Source organism: Macaca nemestrina, chromosome 15, assembly GCF_043159975.1.
Source record: "Macaca nemestrina isolate mMacNem1 chromosome 15, mMacNem.hap1, whole genome shotgun sequence".
NCBI lineage: Eukaryota > Metazoa > Chordata > Mammalia > Primates > Cercopithecidae > Macaca > Macaca nemestrina.
This window is the reverse complement of record NC_092139.1, coordinates 64,824,571-64,842,408: the sequence shown is the minus strand read 5'-3', so window position 1 is coordinate 64,842,408 and position 17,838 is coordinate 64,824,571. Positions and strand designations below refer to the sequence as shown.

Sequence of the window (17,838 nt, the reverse complement as noted above, 5' to 3'; positions counted from 1 at the left end):
GGGTAGGGCAGGGCAATGCCACAGCCGGGTCAGTACTAGGACAGGGCAGAACAGGGCAAGGTGATGGTAGGGGCAGGACAAGGACAGGCCAAGGCAGAGCCAGGTCACTCCAGGGCCAGGACACCTCCAATTCAACTTCAGGCCCAGGGCTATGAAGGACAAAGGCCAGGGCCAGGGTCAGGGCCAGGTCTGGGTTAGGGCCAGGTCCAGAGCAGGGCCTAGCGAAGACTAGGGTGAGGGACAAGGTAGGGCCAGGGCAGGCTGATGACACATCCAGTGCATGGCAGGGTAGGGTGGTGGCAAGACCAGGGGCAGACCACTGCCAACTCAGGGCCAGGGAAAGGCCATGGCCAGGGCACAGCCAGGAAAGGGTCTGGGTCAGGGCCAGGACCAAGGCAGAGCAGGGCCAGGGCCATGGCAGAGTCGGGCCAAGTCCTCGACAGGACCAGGTTCCAGGCCAGGGCCAGGGCAGAGGCAGGGGCAGGGTCTGGATAAGGGCAAGGCCAGGGATACGGTAGGACCAGGGCTAGGGCCAGGGCCCGGGCTAAGCCAGAACAAGGCCAGGGCCAGGCCATAGTGAGGACAGGGCAAAGGCCAAGGCAGGGTCAGAGCAGGTCCAGGGAGAGGCCAGTGCCAGGCAGGGCCAGGGCACAACCAGGGCAGTGTAAGGCAGGTCAATGGCACCACTGAGCCATGACAGGGCAAAGTCAGTGCCAGGAGAGGGCACAACAGGCAGGGCCACGGTGGGGCCAGGGCAGGGATGGGCCAAGGCAGGGCCAGAACAAATCTGGGCCAGGACACGTCCAAGGCCAGGTCAAGGCCAGAACAGGAGCAGGACCATGACCACTAGCAGGGCCAGTGCCATGACAGGACCAGGGTCAGGACAAGAGGCAGGGCCAGAGCCAAGGCCGGGCCAGCACAGGTTCAGGGAAAGGCCAGTGCAAAGGCAAAACCAGGATGGGATCGGAGAAGGGCAGGGCCGAGACAGTCCAGGTAACAGGAGGGGAGGGCAGGGCCAGGGCAAGGCAGGGCAGTACAGGGCCAGGTCCACGGCAGTGGCAGGGCAAAGCCAGGCCCATTGCCAATGCAACAGCCCACCCTACAAGGCTTCTACCACCTGGCCACTGCCGCAGCCCGGCCATCGCTGTAAGCCTCACCCCCAACCCTGGCTGCAGCCGCCTGACCTCCTAGCGTGGTCACTCTCCTACCGTTCCAGCACGCTGCAGTCTCCGTCACTGCCACCCACCCTCAGCGAGGCAAGCCGTGGTGTCACAGGCTCCAGGTGTCTCCTCCTCCTCCTGGCACAGAGCAGCTGGTCGGGCAAAGCCACAAAAGCCTAGAGGAAGATGCGAGGGGAGGTAGCATTAAGAGCCTCAACTTAACACCCTTCCCTGGCCCTGCCGCTGCCCTGGCCCTTCCCATCTTCAGGCCTTACCAAGGCCCTACCCTGGTCCTGACCCTGCCCTGGCCTGGTCCTGACCCTGTCCCCCTACCCCAGAGAAGTGCAAGGGCAGAACCAGGGAAGGGCCGGGGCAAATAAGGGACAGGGCACATCCAAATCCAAGAAAACGCCAGGGCCATGACAGAGCCAGGGCGAGTCCTTGGCAAGGCCACGTTCCAGGCCAGGGCCAGGAAAGGGTCAAGGCAGGGTCACTGTATGGCCAAGGTCCAGGTCAAAGCCAGAGCAGTGGCAGGGGCAGGCCTGCATAAGGGCAGGACCAGGGCCAGGGCCAGGGCTGTGCCACGACAGAACAAGAGCAGTGCCAGGCAGGACCAGAGCCAGGCATTAGAGAGAGTAGGGCAAATGCCAAGGCAAGGCCAGGGCAGTGCCAGGGCTGAGGCAAGGTCAGGGAAGGTCCACGGCTGAGTCAGTGCTAGAACCAAGACAAGAGCAAAGGCCGGGGCAGATCTAGGGCACAAGCAAGGCAGACTAGGGCAGGGCAATAGCAAGACCAGGCAACGGCAGGGCCAGCCCAGGACAGAACAGGGTATAGGCAGGTCAGGGCCAGGGTCACAGCTGGGGCAGGACAAGGACCAGGAGCAGAGTCCAGGCCAGGGCAAGGGTACGGCCAGGGCAGAGGTACAGCCAGAGGCAGGGTATAGGCAGGGCCAAGGCAGGTCCATTGCAGGGCCGGGGTTCAGACCAGGGCCGGGGCAGGGCCGGGGCAGGGCCAGGGCCAGGGCCAGGACCAGGAAAGGGCAATGTCAGGAACACGGCCATGGCCAACTTAGCTAGAGCCAGGACAGAGACAGGGTCAGGGGTGTGTGGGGCCAGAATAGCATGCCAGGGTAGGGCCAGGGCAAATTAGGGCCAGGACAGGGTCAGGAGGAGGACTGGGCCAGGGTATGGCCTTAAGTAGCCAAGAGCCAGGTCCAGGGTCCATGCCAGTGTCAGCGCCGGCCCAGGGCAGGGGCAGGGCCATGGCCAGGTCTGGGACAAGGCTGGGGCAGGGTCAAGTTCTCGCTCAGGGTAAGCACAAGACCAGGGCAGAGCCAGGGAAGGGGCAGGGCCATGGTAGGGCCAGGAGAGGGACGCGCGAAGGCAGAGCAAGATTAAACCAGGGACAGGATACCTTCAAATCCACTTCAGGGCCAGGGTCAGGCCAGGGCCAGGACAGGGCCAAGACATGGCCAGGGCCAGGACTGTCAGGATCATTGGCAGGGCCAGGGCCATGGCACGACCAGGGTCAGGAGCAGTGGTCAATGCCGGGCCAAGGCCAGAGCAAGGACCAGGTTTGCACTAGGGCCAGTGTGAGGGCCAAGGCGGGGTCAGGGCAGGACCAAAAGCAGGGCAGAGCCAGGGCAGGGTGGAGCAGGCCCAGGGTAGCACTGGGTAAAGGCAGGGCATGACCAACCAGGGCAGGTCTATGGCTGTGGCAGGGCCAGGGCCAGGGCCAGGTGCAGGGCCAGGGCCAAGGCAGGGCCAAGACAGTGACAGCTCCAGGGCAGGGCCGGGGTTAGGACCACGGACATGTCCAAGGCCAGTGCCAGGGCAAGGGCACAGGCAGGGGCAGGGCCAGGGTCATCTAAGAACCAAGGACAAAGCCAGGCCCAGAGCAGGGCCAGAACAGGTACCTGGCAGGGCTAGGGTCTGGGACAGGGCCATGGCAGGGCCAGGGCCACAACCAGGTCTGTGCTATGGCCAGGTCCAGCACAGCGCCCAGGCAAGGCTAGGGTGAAGGCCAAGGTAGGGCCAGCGCAGGGTCAAAGCTAGAGTACGGCCAAGGCAGGACCAGGGCAGGCAAGGCAGGGCCAGGAAAGCATAGGGCCAAGGCAGGGCAGGGCCAGGACAGTGCCAAGACCTGAGCAGGGCCAGGGAACAGCCAGGGCAGGGACAGGGCCATGGCCATGGCCTGGGCAGGACCAGGTTCGGGACAGGAGCAAAACAAGGGCAACAACAGTGCAGGTTCTTGGCACAGCCAGGGTCCAGGACAGTGTCAGGGCAGGGCCAAGGCAGGGTCTGGGCCATGGGAAGAAGAGCAACAGGGCGGGGGCTTCTCCAGTGACAGGACCAGAGTCAGGGCAAGGGCCAGGGCAGTGCAAGGCCAGGGTAGGGCCAGGCATTTCACGGTCAAGGCCGGGGGTGAACCAGGGCAAAGTCTGAAGCAGGGCAGGGCCAGGGCCAGGACAGGTCCAGGGCAGGTCCACGACAGGGCCAGGGGCTGCGTAAGGGCAAGGGCAGGGCCAGCGCAAGGTAAGGGTCAGGGCCAAGGCCAGGATAGGGACAGGGCAAGAAATATGGCAGGACCAAGGCCAATGCCAAGGCCAGGGCTGAGTCAGGGCAGGGCAGGGCATGGAATGGCCAGCGCAGGACACGACAAAAGGTGGTCCATAGAAAGAGCAGGGCTCATGCCAGGAAAGGACCAGGCTAGTCCCAAGTCTGAGGTAGTGTCATGGCATGCACAGGGCGGGGCCAGGGCCGGAATCGAGCCAGGGCACAGCCAAGGCAGGGTAGGGCAGGGCAATGCCACAGCCGGGTCAGTACTAGGACAGGGCAGAACAGGGCAAGGTGATGGTAGGGGCAGGACAAGGACAGGCCAAGGCAGAGCCAGGTCACTCCAGGGCCAGGACACCTCCAAGTCAACTTCAGACCCAGGGCTATGAAGGACAAAGGCCAGGGCCAGGGTCAGGGCCAGGTCTGGGTTAGGGCCAGGTCCAGAGCAGGGCCTAGCGAAGACTAGGGTGAGGGACAAGGTAGGGCCAGGGCAGGCTGATGACACATCCAGTGCATGGCAGGGTAGGGTGGTGGCAAGACCAGGGGCAGACCACTGCCAACTCAGGGCCAGGGAAAGGCCATGGCCAGGGCACAGCCAGGAAAGGGTCTGGAACAGGGCCAGGACCAAGGCAGAGCAGGGCCAGGGCCATGGCAGAGTCGGGCCAAGTCCTCGACAGGACCAGGTTCCAGGCCAGGGCCAGGGCAGAGGCAGGGGCAGGGTCTGGATAAGGGCAAGGCCAGGGATACGGTAGGACCAGGGCTAGGGCCAGGGCCCGGGCTAAGCCAGAACAAGGCCAGGGCCAGGCCATAGTGAGGACAGGGCAAAGGCCAAGGCAGGGTCAGAGCAGGTCCAGGGAGAGGCCAGTGCCAGGCAGGGCCAGGGCACAACCAGGGCAGTGTAAGGCAGGTCAATGGCACCACTGAGCCATGACAGGGCAAAGTCAGTGCCAGGAGAGGGCACAACAGGCAGGGCCACGGTGGGGCCAGGGCAGGGATGGGCCAAGGCAGGGCCAGAACAAATCTGGGCCAGGACACGTCCAAGGCCAGGTCAAGGCCAGAACAGGAGCAGGACCATGACCACTAGCAGGGCCAGTGCCATGACAGGACCAGGGTCAGGACAAGAGGCAGGGCCAGAGCCAAGGCCGGGCCAGCACAGGTTCAGGGAAAGGCCAGTGCAAAGGCAAAACCAGGATGGGATCGGAGAAGGGCAGGGCCGAGACAGTCCAGGTAACAGGAGGGGAGGGCAGGGCCAGGGCAAGGCAGGGCAGTACAGGGCCAGGTCCACGGCAGTGGCAGGGCAAAGCCAGGCCCATTGCCAATGCAACAGCCCACCCTACAAGGCTTCTACCACCTGGCCACTGCCGCAGCCCGGCCATCGCTGTAAGCCTCACCCCCAACCCTGGCTGCAGCCGCCTGACCTCCTAGCGTGGTCACTCTCCTACCGTTCCAGCACGCTGCAGTCTCCGTCACTGCCACCCACCCTCAGCGAGGCAAGCCGTGGTGTCACAGGCTCCAGGTGTCTCCTCCTCCTCCTGGCACAGAGCAGCTGGTCGGGCAAAGCCACAAAAGCCTAGAGGAAGATGCGAGGGGAGGTAGCATTAAGAGCCTCAACTTAACACCCTTCCCTGGCCCTGCCGCTGCCCTGGCCCTTCCCATCTTCAGGCCTTACCAAGGCCCTACCCTGGTCCTGATCCTGCCCTGGCCTGGTCCTGACCCTGTCCCCCTACCCCAGAGAAGTGCAAGGGCAGAACCAGGGAAGGGCCGGGGCAAATAAGGGACAGGGCACATCCAAATCCAAGAAAACGCCAGGGCCATGACAGAGCCAGGGCGAGTCCTTGGCAAGGCCACGTTCCAGGCCAGGGCCAGGAAAGGGTCAAGGCAGGGTCACTGTATGGCCAAGGTCCAGGTCAAAGCCAGAGCAGTGGCAGGGGCAGGCCTGCATAAGGGCAGGACCAGGGCCAGGGCCAGGGCTGTGCCACGACAGAACAAGAGCAGTGCCAGGCAGGACCAGAGCCAGGCATTAGAGAGAGTAGGGCAAATGCCAAGGCAAGGCCAGGGCAGTGCCAGGGCTGAGGCAAGGTCAGGGAAGGTCCACGGCTGAGTCAGTGCTAGAACCAAGACAAGAGCAAAGGCCGGGGCAGATCTAGGGCACAAGCAAGGCAGACTAGGGCAGGGCAATAGCAAGACCAGGCAACGGCAGGGCCAGCCCAGGACAGAACAGGGTATAGGCAGGTCAGGGCCAGGGTCACAGCTGGGGCAGGACAAGGACCAGGATCAGAGTCCAGGCCAGGGCAAGGGTACGGCCAGGGCAGAGGTACAGCCAGAGGCAGGGTATAGGCAGGGCCAAGGCAGGTCCATTGCAGGGCCGGGGTTCAGACCAGGGCCGGGGCAGGGCCGGGGCAGGGCCAGGGCCAGGGCCAGGACCAGGAAAGGGCAATGTCAGGAACACGGCCATGGCCAACTTAGCTAGAGCCAGGACAGAGACAGGGTCAGGGGTGTGTGGGGCCAGAATAGCATGCCAGGGTAGGGCCAGGGCAAATTAGGGCCAGGACAGGGTCAGGAGGAGGACTGGGCCAGGGTATGGCCTTAAGTAGCCAAGAGCCAGGTCCAGGGTCCATGCCAGTGTCAGCGCCGGCCCAGGGCAGGGGCAGGGCCATGGCCAGGTCTGGGACAAGGCTGGGGCAGGGTCAAGTTCTCGCTCAGGGTAAGCACAAGACCAGGGCAGAGCCAGGGAAGGGGCAGGGCCATGGTAGGGCCAGGAGAGGGACGCGCGAAGGCAGAGCAAGATTAAACCAGGGACAGGATACCTTCAAATCCACTTCAGGGCCAGGGTCAGGCCAGGGCCAGGACAGGGCCAAGACATGGCCAGGGCCAGGACTGTCAGGATCATTGGCAGGGCCAGGGCCATGGCACGACCAGGGTCAGGAGCAGTGGTCAATGCCGGGCCAAGGCCAGAGCAAGGACCAGGTTTGCACTAGGGCCAGTGTGAGGGCCAAGGCGGGGTCAGGGCAGGACCAAAAGCAGGGCAGAGCCAGGGCAGGGTGGAGCAGGCCCAGGGTAGCACTGGGTAAAGGCAGGGCATGACCAACCAGGGCAGGTCTATGGCTGTGGCAGGGCCAGGGCCAGGGCCAGGTGCAGGGCCAGGGCCAAGGCAGGGCCAAGACAGTGACAGCTCCAGGGCAGGGCCGGGGTTAGGACCACGGACATGTCCAAGGCCAGTGCCAGGGCAAGGGCACAGGCAGGGGCAGGGCCAGGGTCATCTAAGAACCAAGGACAAAGCCAGGCCCAGAGCAGGGCCAGAACAGGTACCTGGCAGGGCTAGGGTCTGGGACAGGGCCATGGCAGGGCCAGGGCCACAACCAGGTCTGTGCTATGGCCAGGTCCAGCACAGCGCCCAGGCAAGGCTAGGGTGAAGGCCAAGGTAGGGCCAGCGCAGGGTCAAAGCTAGAGTACGGCCAAGGCAGGACCAGGGCAGGCAAGGCAGGGCCAGGAAAGCATAGGGCCAAGGCAGGGCAGGGCCAGGACAGTGCCAAGACCTGAGCAGGGCCAGGGAACAGCCAGGGCAGGGACAGGGCCATGGCCATGGCCTGGGCAGGACCAGGTTCGGGACAGGAGCAAAACAAGGGCAACAACAGTGCAGGTTCTTGGCACAGCCAGGGTCCAGGACAGTGTCAGGGCAGGGCCAAGGCAGGGTCTGGGCCATGGGAAGAAGAGCAACAGGGCGGGGGCTTCTCCAGTGACAGGACCAGAGTCAGGGCAAGGGCCAGGGCAGTGCAAGGCCAGGGTAGGGCCAGGCATTTCACGGTCAAGGCCGGGGGTGAACCAGGGCAAAGTCTGAAGCAGGGCAGGGCCAGGGCCAGGACAGGTCCAGGGCAGGTCCACGACAGGGCCAGGGGCTGCGTAAGGGCAAGGGCAGGGCCAGCGCAAGGTAAGGGTCAGGGCCAAGGCCAGGATAGGGACAGGGCAAGAAATATGGCAGGACCAAGGCCAATGCCAAGGCCAGGGCTGAGTCAGGGCAGGGCAGGGCATGGAATGGCCAGCGCAGGACACGACAAAAGGTGGTCCATAGAAAGAGCAGGGCTCATGCCAGGAAAGGACCAGGCTAGTCCCAAGTCTGAGGTAGTGTCATGGCATGCACAGGGCGGGGCCAGGGCCGGAATCGAGCCAGGGCACAGCCAAGGCAGGGTAGGGCAGGGCAATGCCACAGCCGGGTCAGTACTAGGACAGGGCAGAACAGGGCAAGGTGATGGTAGGGGCAGGACAAGGACAGGCCAAGGCAGAGCCAGGTCACTCCAGGGCCAGGACACCTCCAAGTCAACTTCAGACCCAGGGCTATGAAGGACAAAGGCCAGGGCCAGGGTCAGGGCCAGGTCTGGGTTAGGGCCAGGTCCAGAGCAGGGCCTAGCGAAGACTAGGGTGAGGGACAAGGTAGGGCCAGGGCAGGCTGATGACACATCCAGTGCATGGCAGGGTAGGGTGGTGGCAAGACCAGGGGCAGACCACTGCCAACTCAGGGCCAGGGAAAGGCCATGGCCAGGGCACAGCCAGGAAAGGGTCTGGAACAGGGCCAGGACCAAGGCAGAGCAGGGCCAGGGCCATGGCAGAGTTGGGCCAAGTCCTCGACAGGACCAGGTTCCAGGCCAGGGCCAGGGCAGAGGCAGGGGCAGGGTCTGGATAAGGGCAAGGCCAGGGATACGGTAGGACCAGGGCTAGGGCCAGGGCCCGGGCTAAGCCAGAACAAGGCCAGGGCCAGGCCATAGTGAGGACAGGGCAAAGGCCAAGCAGGGTCAGAGCAGGTCCAGGGAGAGGCCAGTGCCAGGCAGGGCCAGGGCACAACCAGGGCAGTGTAAGGCAGGTCAATGGCACCACTGAGCCATGACAGGGCAAAGTCAGTGCCAGGAGAGGGCACAACAGGCAGGGCCACGGTGGGGCCAGGGCAGGGATGGGCCAAGGCAGGGCCAGAACAAATCTGGGCCAGGACACGTCCAAGGCCAGGTCAAGGCCAGAACAGGAGCAGGACCATGACCACTAGCAGGGCCAGTGCCATGACAGGACCAGGGTCAGGACAAGAGGCAGGGCCAGAGCCAAGGCCGGGCCAGCACAGGTTCAGGGAAAGGCCAGTGCAAAGGCAAAACCAGGATGGGATCGGAGAAGGGCAGGGCCGAGACAGTCCAGGTAACAGGAGGGGAGGGCAGGGCCAGGGCAAGGCAGGGCAGTACAGGGCCAGGTCCACGGCAGTGGCAGGGCAAAGCCAGGCCCATTGCCAATGCAACAGCCCACCCTACAAGGCTTCTACCACCTGGCCACTGCCGCAGCCCGGCCATCGCTGTAAGCCTCACCCCCAACCCTGGCTGCAGCCGCCTGACCTCCTAGCGTGGTCACTCTCCTACCGTTCCAGCACGCTGCAGTCTCCGTCACTGCCACCCACCCTCAGCGAGGCAAGCCGTGGTGTCACAGGCTCCAGGTGTCTCCTCCTCCTCCTGGCACAGAGCAGCTGGTCGGGCAAAGCCACAAAAGCCTAGAGGAAGATGCGAGGGGAGGTAGCATTAAGAGCCTCAACTTAACACCCTTCCCTGGCCCTGCCGCTGCCCTGGCCCTTCCCATCTTCAGGCCTTACCAAGGCCCTACCCTGGTCCTGACCCTGCCCTGGCCTGGTCCTGACCCTGTCCCCCTACCCCAGAGAAGTGCAAGGGCAGAACCAGGGAAGGGCCGGGGCAAATAAGGGACAGGGCACATCCAAATCCAAGAAAACGCCAGGGCCATGACAGAGCCAGGGCGAGTCCTTGGCAAGGCCACGTTCCAGGCCAGGGCCAGGAAAGGGTCAAGGCAGGGTCACTGTATGGCCAAGGTCCAGGTCAAAGCCAGAGCAGTGGCAGGGGCAGGCCTGCATAAGGGCAGGACCAGGGCCAGGGCCAGGGCTGTGCCACGACAGAACAAGAGCAGTGCCAGGCAGGACCAGAGCCAGGCATTAGAGAGAGTAGGGCAAATGCCAAGGCAAGGCCAGGGCAGTGCCAGGGCTGAGGCAAGGTCAGGGAAGGTCCACGGCTGAGTCAGTGCTAGAACCAAGACAAGAGCAAAGGCCGGGGCAGATCTAGGGCACAAGCAAGGCAGACTAGGGCAGGGCAATAGCAAGACCAGGCAACGGCAGGGCCAGCCCAGGACAGAACAGGGTATAGGCAGGTCAGGGCCAGGGTCACAGCTGGGGCAGGACAAGGACCAGGAGCAGAGTCCAGGCCAGGGCAAGGGTACGGCCAGGGCAGAGGTACAGCCAGAGGCAGGGTATAGGCAGGGCCAAGGCAGGTCCATTGCAGGGCCGGGGTTCAGACCAGGGCCGGGGCAGGGCCGGGGCAGGGCCAGGGCCAGGGCCAGGACCAGGAAAGGGCAATGTCAGGAACACGGCCATGGCCAACTTAGCTAGAGCCAGGACAGAGACAGGGTCAGGGGTGTGTGGGGCCAGAATAGCATGCCAGGGTAGGGCCAGGGCAAATTAGGGCCAGGACAGGGTCAGGAGGAGGACTGGGCCAGGGTATGGCCTTAAGTAGCCAAGAGCCAGGTCCAGGGTCCATGCCAGTGTCAGCGCCGGCCCAGGGCAGGGGCAGGGCCATGGCCAGGTCTGGGACAAGGCTGGGGCAGGGTCAAGTTCTCGCTCAGGGTAAGCACAAGACCAGGGCAGAGCCAGGGAAGGGGCAGGGCCATGGTAGGGCCAGGAGAGGGACGCGCGAAGGCAGAGCAAGATTAAACCAGGGACAGGATACCTTCAAATCCACTTCAGGGCCAGGGTCAGGCCAGGGCCAGGACAGGGCCAAGACATGGCCAGGGCCAGGACTGTCAGGATCATTGGCAGGGCCAGGGCCATGGCACGACCAGGGTCAGGAGCAGTGGTCAATGCCGGGCCAAGGCCAGAGCAAGGACCAGGTTTGCACTAGGGCCAGTGTGAGGGCCAAGGCGGGGTCAGGGCAGGACCAAAAGCAGGGCAGAGCCAGGGCAGGGTGGAGCAGGCCCAGGGTAGCACTGGGTAAAGGCAGGGCATGACCAACCAGGGCAGGTCTATGGCTGTGGCAGGGCCAGGGCCAGGGCCAGGTGCAGGGCCAGGGCCAAGGCAGGGCCAAGACAGTGACAGCTCCAGGGCAGGGCCGGGGTTAGGACCACGGACATGTCCAAGGCCAGTGCCAGGGCAAGGGCACAGGCAGGGGCAGGGCCAGGGTCATCTAAGAACCAAGGACAAAGCCAGGCCCAGAGCAGGGCCAGAACAGGTACCTGGCAGGGCTAGGGTCTGGGACAGGGCCATGGCAGGGCCAGGGCCACAACCAGGTCTGTGCTATGGCCAGGTCCAGCACAGCGCCCAGGCAAGGCTAGGGTGAAGGCCAAGGTAGGGCCAGCGCAGGGTCAAAGCTAGAGTACGGCCAAGGCAGGACCAGGGCAGGCAAGGCAGGGCCAGGAAAGCATAGGGCCAAGGCAGGGCAGGGCCAGGACAGTGCCAAGACCTGAGCAGGGCCAGGGAACAGCCAGGGCAGGGACAGGGCCATGGCCATGGCCTGGGCAGGACCAGGTTCGGGACAGGAGCAAAACAAGGGCAACAACAGTGCAGGTTCTTGGCACAGCCAGGGTCCAGGACAGTGTCAGGGCAGGGCCAAGGCAGGGTCTGGGCCATGGGAAGAAGAGCAACAGGGCGGGGGCTTCTCCAGTGACAGGACCAGAGTCAGGGCAAGGGCCAGGGCAGTGCAAGGCCAGGGTAGGGCCAGGCATTTCACGGTCAAGGCCGGGGGTGAACCAGGGCAAAGTCTGAAGCAGGGCAGGGCCAGGGCCAGGACAGGTCCAGGGCAGGTCCACGACAAGGCCAGGGGCTGCGTAAGGGCAAGGGCAGGGCCAGAGCAAGGTAAGGGTCAGGGCCAAGGCCAGGATAGGGACAGGGCAAGAAATATGGCAGGACCAAGGCCAATGCCAAGGCCAGGGCTGAGTCAGGGCAGGGCAGGGCATGGAATGGCCAGCGCAGGACACGACAAAAGGCGGTCCATAGAAAGAGCAGGGCTCATGCCAGGAAAGGACCAGGCTAGTGCCAAGTCTGAGGTAGTGTCATGGCATGCACAGGGCGGGGCCAGGGCCGGAATCGAGCCAGGGCACAGCCAAGGCAGGGTAGGGCAGGGCAATGCCACAGCCGGGTCAGTACTAGGACAGGGCAGAACAGGGCAAGGTGATGGTAGGGGCAGGACAAGGACAGGCCAAGGCAGAGCCAGGTCACTCCAGGGCCAGGACACCTCCAAGTCAACTTCAGGCCCAGGGCTATGAAGGACAAAGGCCAGGGCCAGGGTCAGGGCCAGGTCTGGGTTAGGGCCAGGTCCAGAGCAGGGCCTAGCGAAGACTAGGGTGAGGGACAAGGTAGGGCCAGGGCAGGCTGATGACACATCCAGTGCATGGCAGGGTAGGGTGGTGGCAAGACCAGGGGCAGACCACTGCCAACTCAGGGCCAGGGAAAGGCCATGGCCAGGGCACAGCCAGGAAAGGGTCTGGAACAGGGCCAGGACCAAGGCAGAGCAGGGCCAGGGCCATGGCAGAGTCGGGCCAAGTCCTCGACAGGACCAGGTTCCAGGCCAGGGCCAGGGCAGAGGCAGGGGCAGGGTCTGGATAAGGGCAAGGCCAGGGATACGGTAGGACCAGGGCTAGGGCCAGGGCCCGGGCTAAGCCAGAACAAGGCCAGGGCCAGGCCATAGTGAGGACAGGGCAAAGGCCAAGGCAGGGTCAGAGCAGGTCCAGGGAGAGGCCAGTGCCAGGCAGGGCCAGGGCACAACCAGGGCAGTGTAAGGCAGGTCAATGGCACCACTGAGCCATGACAGGGCAAAGTCAGTGCCAGGAGAGGGCACAACAGGCAGGGCCACGGTGGGGCCAGGGCAGGGATGGGCCAAGGCAGGGCCAGAACAAATCTGGGCCAGGACACGTCCAAGGCCAGGTCAAGGCCAGAACAGGAGCAGGACCATGACCACTAGCAGGGCCAGTGCCATGACAGGACCAGGGTCAGGACAAGAGGCAGGGCCAGAGCCAAGGCCGGGCCAGCACAGGTTCAGGGAAAGGCCAGTGCAAAGGCAAAACCAGGATGGGATCGGAGAAGGGCAGGGCCGAGACAGTCCAGGTAACAGGAGGGGAGGGCAGGGCCAGGGCAAGGCAGGGCAGTACAGGGCCAGGTCCACGGCAGTGGCAGGGCAAAGCCAGGCTCATTGCCAATGCAACAGCCCACCCTACAAGGCTTCTACCACCTGGCCACTGCCGCAGCCCGGCCATCGCTGTAAGCCTCACCCCCAACCCTGGCTGCAGCTGCCTGACCTCCTAGCGTGGTCACTCTCCTACCGTTCCAGCACGCTGCAGTCTCCGTCACTGCCACCCACCCTCAGCGAGGCAAGCCGTGGTGTCTCAGGCTCCAGGTGTCTCCTCCTCCTCCTGGCACAGAGCAGCTGGTCGGGCAAAGCCACAAAAGCCTAGAGGAAGATGCGAGGGGAGGTAGCATTAAGAGCCTCAACTTAACACCCTTCCCTGGCCCTGCCGCTGCCCTGGCCCTTCCCATCTTCAGGCCTTACCAAGGCCCTACCCTGGTCCTGACCCTGCCCTGGCCTGGTCCTGACCCTGTCCCCCTACCCCAGAGAAGTGCAAGGGCAGAACCAGGGAAGGGCCGGGGCAAATAAGGGACAGGGCACATCCAAATCCAAGAAAACGCCAGGGCCATGACAGAGCCAGGGCGAGTCCTTGGCAAGGCCACGTTCCAGGCCAGGGCCAGGAAAGGGTCAAGGCAGGGTCACTGTATGGCCAAGGTCCAGGTCAAAGCCAGAGCAGTGGCAGGGGCAGGCCTGCATAAGGGCAGGACCAGGGCCAGGGCCAGGGCTGTGCCACGACAGAACAAGAGCAGTGCCAGGCAGGACCAGAGCCAGGCATTAGAGAGAGTAGGGCAAATGCCAAGGCAAGGCCAGGGCAGTGCCAGGGCTGAGGCAAGGTCAGGGAAGGTCCACGGCTGAGTCAGTGCTAGAACCAAGACAAGAGCAAAGGCCGGGGCAGATCTAGGGCACAAGCAAGGCAGACTAGGGCAGGGCAATAGCAAGACCAGGCAACGGCAGGGCCAGCCCAGGATAGAACAGGGTACAGGCAGGTCAGGGCCAGGGCCACAGCTGGGGCAGGACAAGGACCAGGATCAGAGTCCAGGCCAGGGCAAGGGTATGGCCAGGGCAGAGGTACAGCCAGAGGCAGGGTATAGGCAGGGCCAAGGCAGGTCCATTGCAGGACCGGGGTTCAGACCAGGGCCGGGGCAGGGCCGGGGCAGGGCCAGGGCCAGGGCCAGGACCAGGAAAGGGCAATGTCAGGAACACGGCCATGGCCAACTTAGCTAGAGCCAGGACAGAGACAGGGTCAGGGGTGTGTGGGGCCAGAATAGCATGCCAGGGTAGGGCCAGGGCAAATTAGGGCCAGGACAGGGTCAGGAGGAGGACTGGGCCAGGGTATGGCCTTAAGTAGCCAAGAGCCAGGTCCAGGGTCCATGCCAGTGCCAGCGCCGGCCCAGGGCAGGGGCAGGTCCATGGCCAGGTCTGGGACAAGGCTGGGGCAGGGTCAAGTTCTCGCTCAGGGTAAGCACAAGACCAGGGCAGAGCCAGGGAAGGGGCAGGGCCATGGTAGGGCCAGGAGAGGGACGGGCGAAGGCAGAGCAAGATTAAACCAGGGACAGGATACCTTCAAATCCACTTCAGGGCCAGGGTCAGGCCAGGGCCAGGGCCAGGACAGGGCCAAGACAGGGCCAGGGCCAGGACTGTCAGGATCATTGGCAGGGCCAGGGCCATGGCACGACCAGGGTCAGGAGCAGTGGTCAATGCCGGGCCAAGGCCAGAGCAAGGACCAGGTTTGCACTAGGGCCAGTGTGAGGGCCAAGGCGGGGTCAGGGCGGGGCCAAAGGCAGGGCAGAGCCAGGGCAGGGTGGAGCAGGCCCAGGGTAGCACTGGGTAAAGGCAGGGCATGACCAACCAGGGCAGGTCTATGGCTGTGGCAGGGCCAGGGCCAGGGCCAAGGCAGGGCCAAGACAGTGACAGCTCCAGGGCAGGGCCGGGGTTAGGACCACGGACATGTCCAAGGCCAGTGCCAGGGCAAGGGCAGGGGCAGGGCCAGGGTCATCTAAGAACCAAGGACAAAGCCAGGCCCAGAGCAGGGCCAGGACAGGTACCTGGCAGGGCTAGGGTCTGGGACAGTGCCATGGCAGGGCCAGGGCCACAACCAGGTCTGTGCTATGGCCAGGTCCAGCACAGTGCCCAGGCAAGGCTAGGGTGAAGGCCAAGGTAGGGCCAGCGCAGGGTCAAAGCTAGAGTACGGCCAAGGCAGGACCAGGGCAGGCAAGGCAGGGCCAGGAAAGCATAGGGCCAAGGCAGGGCAGGGCCGGGACAGTGCCAAGACCTGAGCAGGGCCAGGGAACAGCCAGGGCAGGGACAGGGCCATGGCCATGGCCTGGGCAGGACCAGGTTCGGGACAGGAGCAAAACAAGGGCAACAACAGTGCAGGTTCTTGGCACAGCCAGCGTCCAGGACAGTGTCAGGGCAGGGCCAAGGCAGGGTCTGGGCCATGGGAAGACGAGCAACAGGGCTGGGGCTTTTCCAGTGACAGGACCAGAGTCAGGGCAAGGGCCAGGGCAGTGCAAGGCCAGGGTAGGGCCAGGCATTTCACGGTCAGGGCCAGGGGAGAACCAGGGCAAGGTCTGAAGCAGGGCAGGGCCAGGGCCAGGACAGGTCCAGGGCAGGTCCATGACAGGGCCAGGGGCTGCGTAAGGGCAAGGGCAGGGCCAGAGCAAGGTAAGGGTCAGGGCCAAGGCCAGGATAGGGACAGGGCAAGAAATATGGCAGGACCAAGGCCAATGCCAAGGCCAGGGCTGAGTCAGGGCAGGGCAGGGCATGGAATGGCCAGCGCAGGACACGACAAAAGGCGGTCCATAGAAAGAGCAGGGCTCATGCCAGGAAAGGACCAGGCTAGTGCCAAGGCTGAGGTAGTGTCATGGCATGCACAGGGCGGGGCCAGGGCCAGAATCGAGCCAGGGCACAGCCCAGGCAGGGTAGGGCAGGGCAATGACACAGCCGGGTCAGTACTAGGACAGGGCAGAACAGGGCAAGCTGATGGTAGGGGCAGGGCAAGGACAGGCTAAGGCAGAGCCAGGTCACTCCAGGGCCAGGACACCTCCAAGTCCATTTCAGGCCCAGGGCTATGAAGGACAAAGGCCAGGGCCAGGGTCAGGGCCAGGTCTGGACTAGGGCCAGGTCCAGAGCAGGGCCTAGCGAAGACTAGGGTGAGGGACAAGGTAGGGCCAGGGCAGGCTGATGACACATCCAGTGCATGGCAGGGTAAGGTGGTGGGAAGACCAGGGGCAGACCACTGCCAACTCAGGGCCAAGGAAAGGCCATGGCCAGGGCACAGCCAGGAAAGGGTCTGGGTCAGGGCCAGGACCAAGGCAGAGCAGGGCCAGGGCCATGGCAGAGTCGGGGCAAGTCCTTGACAGGACCAGGTTCCAGGCCAGGGCCAGGGCAGAGGCAGGGGCAGGGTCTGGATAAGGGCAAGGCCAGGGATACGGTAGGACCAGGGGTAGGGCCAGGGCCCGGGCTAAGCCAGAACAAGGCCAGGGCCAGGCCATAGTGAGGACAGGGCAAAGGCCAAGGCAGGGTCAGAGCAGATCCAGGGAGAGGCCAGTGCCAGGCAGGGCCAGGGCACAACCAGGGCAGTGCAAGGCAGGTCAATGGCACCACTGTGCCATGACAGGGCAAAGTCAGTGCCAGGAGAGGGCACAACACGCAGGGCCACGGTGGGGCCAGGGCAGGGATGGGCCAAGGCAGGGCCAGAACAAATCTGGGCCAGGACACGTCCAAGGCCAGGTCAAGGCCAGAACAGGAGCAGGACCATGACCACTAGCAGGGCCAGTGCCATGACAGGACCAGGGTCAGGACAAGAGGCAGGGCCAGAGCCAAGGCCGGGCCAGCACAGGTTCAGGGAAAGGCCAGTGCAAAGGCAAAACCAGGATGGGATCGGAGCAGGGCAGGGCCGAGACAGTCCAGGTAACAGTAGGGCAGGGCCAGGGCAAGGCAGGGCAGTACAGGGCCAGGTCCACGGCAGTGGCAGGGCAAAGCCAGGCCCATTGCCAATGCAACAGCCCACCCTACAAGGCTTCTACCACCTGGCCACTGCCGCAGCCCGGCCATCGCTGTAAGCCTCACCCCCAACCCTGGCTGCAGCCGCCTGACCTCCTAGCGTGGTCACTCTCCTACCGTTCCAGCACGCTGCAGTCTCCGTCACTGCCACCCACCCTCAGCGAGGCAAGCCGTGGTGTCTCAGGCTCCAGGCGTCTCCTCCTCCTCCTGGCACAGAGCAGCTGGGCGGGCAAAGCCACAAAAGCCTAGAGGAAGATGCGAGGGGTGGTAGCATTAAGAGCCTCAACTTAACACCCTTCCCTGGCCCTGCCGCTGCCCTGGCCCTTCCCATCTTCAGGCCTTACCAAAGCCCTACCCTGGTCCTGACCCTGCCCTGGCCTGGTCCTGACCCTGTCCCCCTACCCCAGAGAAGTGGAAGGGCAGAACCAGGGAAGGGCTGGGGCAAATAAGGGACAGGACACATCCAAATCCAAGAAAACGCCAGGGCCATGACAGAGCCAGGGCGAGTCCTTGGCAGGGCCACGTTCCAGGCCAGGGCCAGGAAAGGGTCAAGGCAGGGTCACTGTATGGCCAAGGTCCAGGTCAAAGCCAGAGCAGTGGCAGGGTCAGGCCTGCATAAGGGCAGGACCAGGTCCAGGGCTGTGCCAGGACAGAACAAGCGCAGAGCAAGGCAGGACCAGAGCCAGGCATTAGAGAGAGTAGGGCAAATGCCAAGGCAAGGCCAGGGCAGTGCCAGTGCTGAGGCAAGGTCAGGGAAGGTCCAGGGCTGACTCAGTGCTAGAACCAAGACAAGAGCAAAGGCCGGGGCAGATCTAGGGCACAAGCAAGGCAGGCTAGGGCAGGGCAATAGCAAGACCAGACAACGGCAGGGCCAGCCCAGGATAGAACAGGGTACAGGCAGGTCAGGGCCAGGGCCACAGCTGGGGCAGGACAAGGACCAGGATCAGAGTCCAGGCCAGGGCAAGGGTATGGCCA

General features: G+C 64.2%; 1 long non-coding RNA gene across 1 annotated transcript; it reads right to left on the bottom strand.

The window, feature by feature from the left end:
- Positions 1 to 229: 229 nt before the first annotated feature.
- Positions 230 to 17,102, bottom strand: LOC139358889 (uncharacterized). The gene is made up of 5 exons (XR_011614391.1): positions 16,981 to 17,102; positions 13,055 to 13,182; positions 9,106 to 9,233; positions 5,158 to 5,285; positions 230 to 1,336 (listed from the first exon to the last, which is right to left on the bottom strand). It is a non-coding gene; the product is annotated as an uncharacterized lncRNA (long non-coding RNA).
- Positions 17,103 to 17,838: the final 736 nt, after the last annotated feature.